Source organism: Pleurodeles waltl, chromosome 3_1, assembly GCF_031143425.1.
Source record: "Pleurodeles waltl isolate 20211129_DDA chromosome 3_1, aPleWal1.hap1.20221129, whole genome shotgun sequence".
NCBI lineage: Eukaryota > Metazoa > Chordata > Amphibia > Caudata > Salamandridae > Pleurodeles > Pleurodeles waltl.
Genome location: NC_090440.1, coordinates 245,357,532 through 245,370,528, shown reverse-complemented (window position 1 = coordinate 245,370,528; position 12,997 = coordinate 245,357,532). Strand labels below are relative to the sequence as shown.

The 12,997-nt window shown below is 40.7% G+C and overlaps 1 protein-coding gene across 1 annotated transcript in view; it reads left to right on the top strand.

The window, feature by feature from the left end:
* Positions 1-12,997, top strand: part of LOC138283997 (dual oxidase 2-like) — a 150,314-nt gene that overhangs the window by 10,700 nt on the left and 126,617 nt on the right. The window lies entirely within an intron of this gene.

Below are 12,997 nucleotides of genomic sequence, written 5' to 3'. Positions count from 1 at the left end.
TTTTGTTTAATTTAGAGAGATACACAGAGCAGTGTTTTTGCCTTGGGAGTCATCAGTAAGTGAGCACCAGATTGCCCTACTACTTGTCAGTGTAGTAGCAAAATGGTTCAGAACATATCTGGACTTACAATATTACAATACTGGAATAAAATAAATAATGAATTCAATGATCAACTCCACAGCTGCTGACTGAGTAGGCATTCACAGCACACTTTGTTAGTTACACCAGTAAAATAGATGCACGATGAAGGTTTTGAGCAGGCACAGGCAAAGTCACATTACCACTTTACCAAGCAGATATTTTGTGCTTGTGCTTCAAAAAACACACAAATGTCTGAAAGTTCCACTATCAGTCAGTTCAAATGACTGCAAATGCAATATTAGCAAAAATATTAGCATTCCATCTGGGTTCTGATGCCTTCCCTTTTTTCAGTCCACCTAGCGTTTTGTCATCCCCGCTTTACTAATCTGCTGGTTGAGAAGTTACTGTGAGTCTAAATCTAAAGTTAGTAAAAATCCTCCTTAAACCAGTCGTGTCTGAGGGCCTCCAAGATTGTAACCTCTCCAGTATATACGTTTTGGTAAAAACTGCAGAAATCCTTCTTAATGTCGGAGTCTTCGAGGCAGCGTTCATTTGTTTCTTTATCCACTAACTCCCTAATTGCATTCCTAACATTTTCTTGCGTGATCTTCCAAGCCAGTAATTTCGCACATCCCTCACTATATTCATAATGGGCTAACTTACTGGCTTCCCATCTCTTCTGGGTATACCCTCCCAAGAATTCTGATAGGGAACCCTTAAGCGCCTTAATGCAATTTGGAATAGTGGTTTGACTAGTGGCATCCTTGCAACTATTCAAGGCCTTATAGGCTTCAGCTATATTATGCTTTAGCTCACTTAGGGGGTCATTCCGACCCTGGAGGGCGGCGAGTGCCGCCCGCCGGGCGGAGACCGCCAGAAGACCGCACCGCGGTCAAATGACCGCGGCGGTCATTCTGACTTTCCCGCTGGGCGGGCAGGCGACCGCCAAAAGGCCTTTTACGGCTTTACCGCCGCGGTCAGAATTGCCCATGAAGCACCGCCAGCCTGTTGGCGGTGCTTCCGCGGCACTCTGCCCTGGCGGTTTTCAACCGCCAGGGTCAGAATGACCGCCTTAGTCTATTATTCTTCTCTTTCCTTCTAAAGGCAGCAAGGATAAACAGACTCCCCCGAATTAAAGCTTTGTATATGTCCCATATAACTTGAACAGGGGCTGAACCTTTATTGAGCTGAAAAAAGTCTAGGGTATCACATTTCAACTGCAGAACCAGTTCTTTCTCCCCTAATAGCGATCTATCAAGGGTTCACCTAGGGAGAAAGACAGCGTCAGCCAATTGCAGCTTCAATTGAATGGCAGCATGATCTGACAAATGTGTTGAATGATGAAATATACCCTTGACCTTCTTCCTCAATCTAGAATCTATTAAGACATAGTGAATCCTCGGGCATAGCCATACTTCCTGCTATGGTAAGTATATTCTATTTTCTGACCTGTGCTCCTACGCCAAACTTCCAAAAGGCCCAAGTCATTCATCATCCTGTAAATAAACTCATGCATCTTCCTGCAATTAGCTGTTGGTCTAGAAGTAGACTTATCCAGAATGGAGTCTAATACAACATTAAAGTTGCCAACCATGATTATATGGTTCCTGTTTCCTGCGAAGTGTGAATATAGCTCCGAAAGAGCTCTGTGTTGGGGCTGTAGTATGCCGCATATGTGTATCCCACACCAAATATTTTAATATTAATGCTCAGCCACCTACCTATTGGTTCAGCTGTGACCTCTTCCAAACAGGCTTACACCGATCTCTTCACTATCATAGACATCCCTTTCACATTATAATTTTGACCTGAACCTGTAAACGGACTAATCCATCTCTGAGATTTTAATATTTCCTTCCACTCCTCCAGATGTAATTGAGTTTCTTGTAATAAATAATGTCACTATGCAATTGATTTAAGTATTCCAAGATCCTTCTCCTTCTGCTAACTACCCTAAGTCCATTTACATTCCAAGTTAAAATCTTCAGGCTATGTTACGTTCTTTACCTAGTTCCTTTATTATATTCTTACTATCTTGAGTATTACAATCATAAGATCATTATCTTTGTTACTGATAAAGACTGTATTTTTCGCCCACATGATCCCCACCCTGTGACTAACAGGCCTCGCAACTACCACCCGTGCACATTTCCCACTTGAAATTACAACCCACATACCCTCTCTTCCCTCCCTGGGCAACACTCCCTTTATCCAAAATCTCTAATTAACCATACCCTTTGAGATCTACCTCTCCACTGCAGCTAATTCTTCAATTTAATTTGCTTTATCCAGCTCTCTACCTCTAGGGGCTCTCTGAAATTAAATATTTTGTTATTCCACACTACCCCGAGAGTGGCTGGGAACTTCAATTGTGTTGTTGCACCTAGCGAGTTCAATTCCTGTATATAAATCCCCAATTCCCACTGCTGGTTTAGGATGGCCTTAGAAATGCCAATCTCCCTCCTTAAAGCTCTTGGCTATCAGGGCCTCTGAGAGAAAATCAGTTTTTTACTACATAGGTGTGAAAGTTGACCAGGATTTTCCTAGCTTTTTTCTACTGAGGTTGCTTCTAAAGAGATCCCAATATATGCTCTGTATTTCCGATTGAAGAGCAGGTGAGGAAGCTGAAAGAATATGCACCTTGATTTACCTTTATAAGGTTTTAAAAGAAGAGTTATCCCCTGTTCTATGCAAGCTATCAAATGCTATATATGTGACTATTCTCCCAGGCCCTGCCTCCTGGAAATATGCCACTATTACCATCATTCTAAAACCAAGTAAGGCCCCTAAAAACTGAGAATCATACAAGCCGATCTCTTTACTCATTAGCTACTATAAGATATTTACGAATATATTAGCAAAGAAATTAGAGAATGTCAATGGGTGGGTTGGTTCAGTGAGACTCAAAAGGGCTTTATGAAAAATAGACATCTCCACAACTTGACTCATGATCTTGTGATAGCAATATATATTGCAACTCAGACTAACCTCCTGCTGACTAATATGACTGTTGACAACGCAAAGGCCTTCGACAGAGTGAGTTGGCTCTTTTTATATGCAATAATGGGACAGAATGTCCTAGATTATCATTTCCTTAAAGCAGTCAAGACCATTTATAAGACACCAGTCAAAAGGATGTTGGTGAATGGCAACCTTTCATCACAATTAGAATTGGAAGAGGCACACGTCAAGGGTGTCCCCTTTCTCCTCTGTTATTTAATGTGTCTACTGAACCCTTGGCTAGAGCGATCAGGGAATACCAGAGGATCCCCCCTTTCCAATATTACTAGTGGATTAAAAAAGAGGCTCTTTATGCCAAAGACCTCTTGAGATACACCCAAGATTTTAAAAAAATCATTCCTGATAAATAAAACATTTCTCTCTATCTCTATCTCTCTATCTCAAAGTAAACATATTCATTACCACACTCCTTCATATAAAAAGAGCATCTTTCACCTACATGGCCTGTTGTTACAGACTATCTAGCAAGTACTTTTTCTGTTCCTGCCCAGCCTACAAAATGAAAATGCCTTGATTCCCATCTGGTCATTTATTCAGACAAGGTTGAAATGAGAAACGATGAGTGCTGAGGTGGTCATGTCACTAATTTCTAGTCTTTCTGTTCAGTTGGCCATGTTCCTAATTTCTAGTTTTTATGTTCTATGCAAGAAATGGCTCACTTGAGAACCCTACATATTACTCATATTTGTCTTCCAAAGTCATGATTTCTTTTTTTCCCCACACTTTCTTTGCTGGGCATCAGAGCTATAATTCACTGAAATAGTCAGTACCTCCCAGTGGCAGATGGTTTTAACACCTCTGAATTTATCTTTGGAATATGATGTTGCTCTCCTAGAAAACAGAAAGTCCATTGTTTGCTATAACCCTTGGAACTCCAGCGCTTTGCAACAAAACAATAGCCTGGAACACAGCCCAGAGTATTTGCCAGTGTCATAACTTAATTCATACATTCCACCCCTCAGTTTGTGTTAGTTCTATGCTTCTTAAGCTGATGCAACTTTGATCCTAAGTGTTACTAACGTCCACAAGTGGCTACAAATGACCACCTTTTCAGGTTCAGAAGACCATGGTCATGACTTGAGCACAGAGTCCAAGATCAACTGATCAGTGGAATTATAGTACCAGTTTTAGAATCTGTTCATATAGGTTGATTCCAATGGACCTATGACTTTGCTGAGGGAATGAGAAATATTAGGAACTGGCTCAGGCAACCCAAGTCAAGCACCTTGTATACTTTTCTGGGGCAGACAAGGGTTGAATTATGTTCACATTGAGAGAGTTCTAACAACACATAGCTTTGAAGGCTTCACTAAGAACCAGTTGATGGGCTCCTATCAGATTGATTGGTACTCTAGACTGTACTATGTATACTTCTGATGAACCATTTAATGTTGAAATGCTTAGCTTGGTTCAGCGCATTGTGGGTATTAATGCTAATTTCACACAAGTTTCTAAGGCACCATGTGATAAACGTATTGCATCATATGACAACCAGAAAAGGGATACTTGCCCACAACAGTCTGCAGACATGGACATTACTAACACAAGCGAGTTCCAGAGCCACTTGTATTTAGACATCTTTAGGTGTCTCTTATGCTTGTGAAAATGTTCTTGAGCTTCACAGGAGCCTCTTCTGCTTGAGAAATGCATTGTTTTAGGGGTTGACTGTAACACTGAAATACATTGGGACATTGGGTACCCATTGCTGCATTTAACCTTACAAATGAGCAGAGAAATGTAACTCCTACTTATTGTTCTAGATCATCCTTGTGAGCAATTATTGCAATACCCTTTCTTTTTCTCACATGCTTATCTTTCTTAGATATACAACTTTGTTGCCTTAATTTTGAAAACGTGCTGGCATTTGCCCAATATTTAATTGTATTGAGCCTTGTCCCATTAATCTTTGACAGTGTGAAGTGATAATAACTTTTTTTGCGGCACTTAAAGAACTATGAATTAAACATGACAAATTACAAAATTTTAATATTACGTCTTCCTCAAAGTGAGTACTTCCTTGCTCCAAATCAGGCATCATTGCCATTCATGAAAACACTGGGGATTACCTCCATGAAGAACGAAATTCCTGTTTTTTTGGTCTTCATGTCGGTGTGTTTCACATTTCAATAATCGCATATCATATTATTACTGAACATATCCTGAAGGTTTCCCTATATGTTCTAGTAATGAAGCCAGAGGACAGAGCTAGAGTGACACATAGTGAACTCAATGTTTTGTTTACTGGTAGGCTATGGATCGTTGTAGTGGTGGCGGTAAATGAAGAACTGGAACACATGAAGGTAGATCTTCTTTATTGTAAAGTAAGATGGTACAAAGGAAACAGGTTCCTCTAGTAAGACACCAAGGCTCAACTGACACAAAGAGACTCCAAGCTTCATAGACCTTGGAATCCCCTCATGTCACCAGCCATATCATTCCAACTAGGAATGAGAACACACACACACACAACACACCCCACCTCTTTATTCTAAAAACAAAAACAAAAAAAACGAAAATACAAAAAAACAAAAAAACAAAAGAGAACCAAAGATAAGTAATGGAGAGCCAACCATAAGAGTACAATAATGTACCAGAAGATAGCCACATAAGTAGTACAATAATATTCCAGAAGATAGCTACCAATTAGGTATTTGAAGAAGCTGCTATGTGCCCTAATACAAAATCTTTCAGCCAACAAGGACGTGTCACCTTCCTTTTTCCTTCCCCCGACACATCATCTGAGCACCCTTTCACATGGTCAGATTCACCAGATTCACCTTCTTCATACTCATTAACCCCCTCCTCTCCATCAATGACGGGACTATCCTGAACAGAGGTAGGAAAACTCTCTGCCTCTCCTGAAGCTCTATGACCCTTCACTTCGTCCTCTAACCACTCAGTCCTTCCCTTCTCATACATCGTACCATTCACACCTTCATTATTGCACCTAAGATTTGTCCATTGTCAAGCAAGGTTACACGTTTAAGATTCCAAACCCTACCATCACTCAGTCTGACAGCATTATGCAACACTTCAATCACCTGTTCCGGTCCAAAATACTGACTCTCACCCTTCCTAACCTTATAAGGTTTCTTAACCTGAACCCAATCTCCTACATTAATCTTGACAGGTTTTACATGATGAAGTTTGTCATAATAGGATTTAGATCTTTCTAGTGACTTATCCAAGCAATCGCTCACCAACTCCATAGACCAGTGCTGAGCACCAGTATTAACTAACCACGCAGGGTTATGTTTACTTCTAGGATTTCTTCCCCTCATAATAATAAAGGGACTCAATCCTGTTGCTACGTTCTCAGTGATTCTATATGCCCACATCGCCTTGAAAACAGCAGTATGCCAATCCTCACACTTTTCCATAATACATTGAATAACACCCTTGATAACTCTATTAAATCTCTCTACAGTGCCATTTCCGCTTGGATTATACAGGGATGTGGTTTTGTGCTTGATCCCCACTCTCTCAAAATACTTCCTTGCAGCATCAGAAACAAATTGCACACCAATGTCACTCAATAATTTAGAAGGAATACCTTCAGATAAAAACGCCCTGTCTAAGAACTCCAACATAGTGGTAGTGTCAGCTCTCTCAACTATTCCAATTTCAGGCCATTTAGAAAACAAGTCGATGAGAACCACCACATATTCCTGAGCATTGCCAACTGGTCCCAACAGATCCACAGCAACATATTCCCATGGTTGCCTGGGTAAAAATGTTTGCTCCATTGGTGGTCTCAGGGTACACAAACTCTTATCAGCAGAAGAACACACTTTACTGGACCTGACGAATCTCTCCACTGATTTGTCTACCTCTGGCCACCAAAACAAATCCTTAACTACCGATATGGTCCTGACAATGCTAAAATGGCCCTCATGACACAATTCTAAAATCGCTTCCCTCACACCACATGGAGGGATGATTTTATCCCCTCTCCAAACGACATCTTTCACTACAGAAAGTTCATTTCTAACTTCCCAGAAGCACTTACACTGCTCTGTTAGCTGGTCTTTCCTAGGCCACCCTTCTAAAACAAATTTTAAAACAGATTGCAATATGGCATCCTCATCCATATCCTTCCTCCAAAAATCTTTACTAAGTGCGGGTCTACCAGAATCCTGTACAAGAGCAACACTCCATTCACTCCACGGATCGTCAACACATTTTTCTAACGGACCTGGTAATCTGGATAAATAATCTGCCATTAAATTGTTTTTTCCAGGGACATACTCAATTCGGTACATGAAATCCTTCATGCACAGGGACAGCCTTAGTATTCTTGCTGAAGCTAACACGCTACCCTCACATGTGAGTAATTTGATCAAAGGTTTATCATCACACCGAACTATAATGTTCTTACCGCACACAAATGCACGGAAATGTTCCAGTGCCCAAGCGCAAGCTAAGGCTTCCTTTTCAATGACTGAGTACCTCTCCTCAGATGGAGATAATGACCTGGAAGCAAACAGTATGATTCTTACCCTTCCATCCCTATCTCTCTGAGATAAAATGACACCTAGTCCTTTATTACTTGCATCCGTGGTCACAAAAGTATCCAATTCAGGGTCAAAACTCTCTAAATTTGCTACTTTGCTCAAATCCCTTTTTATGTTTTCAAACTCTCATTCACATACATCATTCCATGCAAACTGTGATTTTTTTAAAGTAATAGTCTTAAGTTGTAAACTTTACCTGCAAAATTCAGGATAAATTTGGCGCAAAATTCCGCCATTCCCAAGAATGACCTTACCTCCACCTTAGTTGTAGGAGTTGACGCATTAACGATAGCATCCACTAATGACGCTTTAGGTTTTACCCCTTCTCCACTGATTTCATGCCCCAAATACTCCACACTTCTCTCTGCAAATTTACACTTGCTTAGTTCTACAGTTAAACCTTTGTTTTCCAACACCTCCAACATGTGTCGCAACCTCCCATCATGCACATTCCTATCTTTCCCAAATATTAAAATGTCATCTTGAAAACACATCGCACCCCTGGATTTCCCAAGCAACTTGTGCATTAAGCGTTGAAAAAACTGCTGCAGCAGACGCTAGTCCAAACGGCATCCTTTTATATTGGAAACACCCAAAAGGTGTGATAAAGGCTGTAAGTTTTCTTGATTCCGCTGACAGAGGAACCTGATGATAGGCAGCTGATAAGTCAATTGTGGAAAACCAACAGGCACCCTTGAGACTAGAGACCATCTTGGTGATCTTCGGTAACGGAAAGCGATCAATAACAATGTTATCGTTCAAATATCTTAAGTCAACGCATAACCAAATCTTCCCATTACTGCGCCGAGCAATTACTACATGTGAAATCCACTCCGAACTTTCTATCGGTTCAATTACGTCCATTAACATCAATTTTTCCAATTCCTTCAAAACTTCCTCTCTTATCATCATTGGCACCAATCTCACTTTATGGATTTTTTTGTATACCATCTTTCTTTAATACGATTTCGTGCTCAAACCAGATTAATTTTCCCAGTTGTTTATCAAAAACCTTAGGAAATTTGCCTTCCATTTCTGTGGCCAAGGAATGCCCTTCACCCACCACCAACACTTTTTCTTTGCCGTTAGGATCTAAAACCATTTGTAGATGTCCTTGATCTTTCCAGCTTAGAACTGATGGTCCTTTTTTTTTATACATATAGCTTTCCTCTGGCACTCCTATTTTTGAAAGAGAACAAAAGCCACCTGAAACCTAATAAGTCAATTTTTTCTCCAGTATAACTTTCAGGTTGAATGTCAGGTTGTATTAGTTGCGTGCCTATTTTATCCACAAATGTTTTGTTCCACACATCTTCATTTACTATGGTGAACGGTGAGCCAGAGTCTGCATACATTGTAATAGGGATCCCACCAATTTCCATGATGCACACAGGTTTCCCTCTGGTATTCGTCTCAGTTATATTAAGAATGAAGTTTCCATCCTCTGCAATCCCTCTGGACTCGACAGTTTTTTCTTCTCTATCACTTCCGATAAGATCGTTACCTTCATATATACATTTAACTATCTTCTTTTTATTTCTGCATACTCTTGCAACGTGGCCCACAATACCACATTTGCTGCACTTTAGTTTTAATGCTGGACATGTCTTAGCGTACGCAGATGTTCCTTACTATCACATCTGTAACATATTCTCTCACCATCACCACTTTGTGGAGTTTTCTGCTCCTACACCATTCTGCGATTCACCACTTTGTAAACACCATCACCACTTTTCTCTGTTGATCTTAATTCTGAAACGCACCTTTCAGAAATCTCTACCTTCCTTTCTATAGCCAAGATCTCATCCAGTGGAGAATCACCATTTATCCACAATCTTTCTTGAATAGATTGATTGTTTCCATGCATGACCACTTGATCCCTTATAAGGTCATCATGGATTGCACCAAACTTGCAGTCAAGGGCCGATTTCTTAAAGTCAGCAACATAGTCATCCACAGGCTCCGCTTTCTCTTGTTTCCTCTGGAAAGACTTGTATCGAACAATTCCAACGCAAACCTTAGGCACAAAATATTTATCAAGATCTTGCACTAAAAACACATACGTCCCCACTCATAGGACCCTTCGGCATTTTATTGTATGTTTTCAAACCAATAGGCCCCAACGAATCCCTCCGATATGCCGCGTCTCCGTTTCCCAGGAGACGCACGCGTGAGGAATTGATTTCCTGCTGAGCATCACCGTTGGCAAGGCAACACGGACTCCTGGATGCCGCGTCTCTGTTTCCCTGGAAACGCGAGTGTGAAGCAACGGTTTCCGCTCGCACGTATCTTTGTTTTTGGCTTGCGCGTACCTTATTAACTGCGCGTAAATGGATAGCTTTAATGCAGATTCCACACAAAAAAAAATATGAAAGTCACCTGGACAGAAGAAGCAGGGTCGAGCGGAATATCTGTCAGGAAACGCGGCTGAGGTTAGCCATCTCCGTAAATTGTAAAACAATGCTGGTCAGCCACTACACCTTCACCATCCTCGTCGCCAGATTGTAGTGGTGGTGGTAAATGAAGAACCCGGAATACATGAATGTAGATCTTCTTCTTTATTGTAAAGTAAGATGGTACAAAGGAAACAGGTCCGTCTAGCAAGACACCGAGGCTCAACTGACACAAAGAGACTCCAAACGTCATAGACCTTGGAATCCCCTCATGACACCGGCCATATCATTCCAACTAGGAACGATAACACAGACACAACAATCGTCTATCTCCTATGAACTATAGAACTCAAGTTGGGCCTCACTGAAGATGCTCAATACAGCTGAACCATGTATGGGGTTTGCTTGTGTTCCTTTAGGGAAGGGACGAGGCCTAGCAAACACACAGGGAATGTCCCACAATTGCATATGGTTTGCATGTGGCGGGTCCCTTTCTGTGGTGACCACAAAGACCCAATAAATTAATAGCAGCTAAAGTGTCTGGGCAATTTATATGATGCACTCAAGGTAATGCAACGTATTTGCCATATTTATCCTGAGTGCCTGGTCCTTCTGGATCTGTCTTATCACAGAATGCCCTAAACCTTGACCATCCCTAATCTAAATTCTCAGGAATGCAGAATCTACTTCTTGCTTATTGAAATTCAGTCAGACTGTGATTGAGCAAACCTGTAGAAGGAAGTCTCATCTAGTCTGCTAACATAACAATTCAAATAAACAACACAGAGAATGTAAATTGTTTAATTTGGCAGCAACAAACCAAGCCAATTACCTATTTCCTCCATGCCTGTGTAGTATTCGGCACAGATAGGCGTAGATAATCGCATGCCAATAATGCTGTAACTGATTTTCCAGGGTCTCCTGAGATGCTCTTTTCATAGATAGCAGGTCTCTCAGAATGGGATAACCAAGACATCTATTAAAAAGATCACAATTCATATGCATCAAAGTGTTGCAAATATGGGATTTGCTAACATCATTAAAGAGATATGGGGCTCGTGGAATCTTGGAGTGAGAAATACCTGTCTCTTTCTAAATTACTGTCAGCTAGAGCATATCGATATATTGATGAGTGTAGGTAGTGTGTAACTGCAGAGTGAAGGACTTTGTTGAGATGTTGTGGGAGATACATTTGTGAGAATAGAGACTGAGACAGGTGCCATAAAACGTGATAGGTCTGGTAAATGTTTCAGGGTGTGGGGTGCTGTATCAACAGGGCAAACATCAGACAGTTTGAAAAGAAAACATTAAATTGAAAAATATCCATAGCAAACAGTACTGTTATTATTATTTTTTTAAGTGCCTTTGGCAGCAAAAGTGGTGAATTTGACTTTTCATGCTAGACTATGAAGAATAGGACGAGGTAGAACCGCACAAGAGCGAAAATCAAGAAAATTAGGGCTTTTGAAAAATAAAACGTCAATACGCCATTGGAGGTTCCGAGGGCGAAGATTAGTAGTCTCCTACTTAAAAACGAGAGCTGAAGAGAAAGAATACTCACACATTCAGAAACAACTGTCAGACACTGAACAATGAAGACAAGCACATCAACATTTTTTTGCAACATTTACACTTGTAGTAACTGTAGAAGAATGAGTGGTTACAACATGTGTGAAAATTCCAGTACAGCCGGATTTCTTTTGGCATTGCACCATCTCTGACAACCTTCCATTGAGAGTGCTCTGCAACAAGAGATTACATGCACATATTGTGTAATGGATGGCATGCTGACAATGGAGATCCCTCCCTTTAGGAGTTGTGCAAAAAAGGTGCGTTATTATGAGAGAGTGAGTTAATGTATGACTTAATGAGTGTGATTTTGTGTCGCATATTATGTTACAAAGAACATCTATGTACAGAATCCTGAACGCCCACGATAACCACCACAAAGGTTGTGGGTAATCAGCACTTGAGATATGAAATATAAAATAATTTGCTAAAATGACCAACCAATGGAATAAAGAGAGTGTATTTAACATTCAAGATGATTTATTAAAATTCAGGGCCATATTATGGCCTGATGTGTGTCACTCTTGCGCCACGCAACGTGAGCAAGAGTGAAGCAATCCTTTCGTCAGATTTATGAAGCCATGCAAGGCTACCTTGAATGACCCTGCGTGGCTTCATAAATCTTGAGTAATGTAACACAGCACAAATCGCTGCATTACATCACTCTGCACCAGGAAGGTGTTTCCATGAGTGTTACGTGGGTGTTCCCATGCAACATCCATGGATTTTGATGCATTCCCTGATTTACAAGAACTTGTAAACCTGGAAATGTGCCAAAAAGATACGCCTCCCCAAAAGAGGCACAACGAGGAGAAATATCTTTATTGTTCCTTGTTTGTTCCTCTTTCTATGTGTGCTGCATTCTGTAGCACACATAGAAAGAGGAAACAGTATCTCAGCATCGTTTTTGTGCAGGAAGGTGTCACAGGCACCCTTGCACCGAGTTGCAAGGGTGCCTTCTTTGGCTCTAAGCTGCCAAGAGGGCACCAGTGCAGGGAGGATTTTCCAGGGTATTAGATAAATACAGCTTTTCCCTGCCCTTTCCCTGTGACACAGGGCAGTGCAGCAAGGTGACTCACTACCCTGCCCTTCGCCACAAAGCCCATAAATATGGACCTCAATTCCTTATGGTTTGCATTATTGCCTATAGTGTTGACATGTTTGTAACAGATTTGGCAAGTATTAATTGAACCTGAGATATTCTAACATAGATTTGATATTTTTTCCTGAGGTTTTACACTAGTAAAAATATAAACAGGGAAAAGCCTATTGGTGATTCAGGGAAGCTTCTTGGAGTAGACTTATACACAGTTTTAGAATATGAGCTATTGACGAAGTACAAATATATTTCATGAGTAGTATCCTGTGTTAATTTGCTAGATGTTTCTTTAAAAGATCACATTTATGTTTTAAGCTTT